The sequence below is a fragment of the Pristiophorus japonicus genome, chromosome 14, assembly GCF_044704955.1.
Source record: "Pristiophorus japonicus isolate sPriJap1 chromosome 14, sPriJap1.hap1, whole genome shotgun sequence".
In the NCBI taxonomy this organism is placed as follows: domain Eukaryota; kingdom Metazoa; phylum Chordata; class Chondrichthyes; family Pristiophoridae; genus Pristiophorus; species Pristiophorus japonicus.
In genome coordinates, this window is record NC_091990.1 from 86900700 (window position 1) to 86903391 (window position 2692).

Genomic DNA, 2692 nt, shown 5'->3' on the forward strand with positions numbered 1-2692 from the left:
GTGGGGTTCTGGCTCCTCGGACCAGGATACTGCTGTTGGCTCTCCAGTTCACAGCAGCCCTGAGCCGAGAGCTATCACTCCGCCATTGCTGCTAACCATGGCTTCGCCCCAACCACTTCCGACTGAAATCGCACAGGAGGATGCGGCCCAATCCGCAGCCGGCCCATCTAGGGCCAGAGCTAGTCGAGGGCATCCGAGAGGGACATCTGCAGCTTCCTCTACACACACACAGCAGCCTTCCCAAAGCCATGAGGCAACCACAGAGGAGACACTGCGGCGTACTGTAAGGATAGGTCAGCGTAAGAGGGGTAATAAGGAGTTAGACAAGGGTGATAATGGATTGTGTGAATGTTTTGGAGACCCATTGTTTGGGTTTTAATAAATCTTTATTTAGTGTTTGGAATTTGTGATCAGGTCTCTCATTTCAGTATGCGGTAATGATGTGTGAGAGGGCTCACAGGTTGGCTCATGGAAATAGCCAGATGCAGGTTCAACTGGGCATTCAGTAATGTAACCGGGCAGCTATGAGACGCCATTGTGCTTCCCTTGCAGGGTTAGGATGGGGACACCGCCTCCTGCATGGCTGCCCATCCGCATCCTGCTCCTCCTCCTGAGCCTCTTCCTCCTCCTCCTCTTGAGCCTCCTCCTCCTCCTGACCCTCCTCCTCCTCCTCCTCATGGGCCTCCTCCTCCTCCTCCTCATGCGCCTCCTCCTCCTCCTCCTCATGAATTACTCTGCAGCCTGGTGGGGGGCCCTGAGACCTACATGGGTGCAGTCAATCACCCCCTGGACCCTGGGGAAGCGCGCAATGCGCATGAATGCAGTCTGGAGCTCCAATTGCTTCTGCCTGGTCACAGGGAACGAGCCTGTGGCTTAAAAGCTGAGGGCTATAGTAACCTTCGATGCCACGTTCAGGGCTGTCCTCACCCGTGTCCGTGGCTCCAATTCCGGCTGCAGAAGATTACAGATCTCAGTGACAACGTCCTTCTGTAATCTCAGTCTGCGCAGGCACTGATCATCACTCGTATCAGTGTATGCGAGTTGATGGCGGAAGACCCTTCTGCAATATGCCCTCTCACCCCCACTTCTGTCTGGCTGTCTTGCTCTGTGAGGTGACTCATTGGATGCTCCCTGCTGCTATTCTGCCTCTTCCAACTCTACAGGCTGCTACTGCCCAGCATCTGGCTCTGCTGTAGGCTGTCTCCTGGGCTGCTCGCCCATTATCTGGTGGGTGGGGCGGGGGGGATCGTCATTCCGGACTCTCCTCCTTGGGGGAGGCCCTTCATGTGGAACCTCTCTTGCTTCCCCCCTGCCTCTCCTCCTTGGGGGAGGCCCTTGCTGAGGCCTTCGTGTGCCATCGCTCTTCCTTGCCCTCTGTGGCCATCTCCCTGGCCCTCTCCATGCTGGTCCACTATGATGTCTGCGGCCCTTGCTCGCTGTCTTTGCAGCCGTTGCCCCCGGCGCCGTCTTCTTCTCCATGCCTCAGCAGCACGCACAATGCGCAGGAGGCATTGGTCTGCAAGCACTGCCCCCATCTCAAAGGCCTCCACAAGAGCAGCTTCCTCGAAGTGGCCTCCCTGTTCTGCAGGTGGAAGGCGCCTCCAGCACTCGCAAAGCAGTGCGCACTGTAGCCTTGCACTGCTCGTCAAAGAATGCAAAAAAGTCGCTGACACTAAATCCAATTAAATCACCAACCCTTTAAGACACTCCGGCAGTATAGTCAAGGGCCTATTGGAGGGGGGAGGAACTATGCATCAGCAATGATGCACCACCCGAAAAAAAAGCACTATTGGCACCGCCGAGCGCCGGACGACTTTTGAAGGGCAATGGGGCTTCCGGCCCAGGACCTCGGCGGTGCGCGTAGTGATGACGCACTTTGGAATGCTGTCCATCACCGCCGTGGAAGTTGGGTGCCTTACCAAGATGGGCAATTTCGGCCCTTATACCTCTATCCATGAAGCCCAGGATCCCATAAGCTTTTTTAACTGCTTTCTCGCTTCTCGGCCTTTTGGCTAAGATCATGCGTAACTGACCTGACAGGGGAGTAACCATGACCGCAACGTGGTTCTCCCTGGATCAGGAAGGTGGTTCTCCTATGCTTTTTGGAAATAGGAGGTGGGTGGGGTGGCTTGACCCATCCACCTCGGTGTGTGGGGGGCTTGACCCATCCACCTCCATGGCACGAACCTGGTATTGCAGTACTTCCAGGAACGGTGCTTGGGCTCTAGGCCTTTTGGCTAAGAGCATTAGCGCAAAGTGATCCTTGATGTGTGCAAGGTGACCTCTGGCGTTTGTGATCTGACAAAGAATTGGAAAGATTGGCTACGAAAAATTAAAAAAAAAAAAAAAACTGCTTTCTCAACCTGCCCTGCCACCTTTAACGATTTGTGCACATATACCCCTAGGTCTCTGTGTTCATGCACCCCCTTTAGGATTGTGCCCTTTAGTTTATATTTCCTCTTCTCATTCTTTCTACCAAAATGTATCACGTTACACTTTTCTGCGTTAAATTTTATCTGCCACGTGTCCACCCATTCCACCAGCCTGTCTGTCCTGTTGAAGTCTATCACTATCCTCCTCACAGGTCAATATACTTTCACATTTTGTGCCATTTGCAAATTTTGAAATTGTGCCCTGTACACCAACATCCAAGTCATTAATATATATCAGAAAAGCTGTAGTCCTAGAACCA

The 2692-nt window shown here is 53.4% G+C and overlaps 1 pseudogene; it reads left to right on the forward strand.

Annotated features, from left to right (window-relative positions):
* The first annotated feature begins 1992 nt into the window (after positions 1-1992).
* On the forward strand, positions 1993-2224 carry LOC139280369 (U2 spliceosomal RNA; annotated as a pseudogene).
* Positions 2225-2692: the final 468 nt, after the last annotated feature.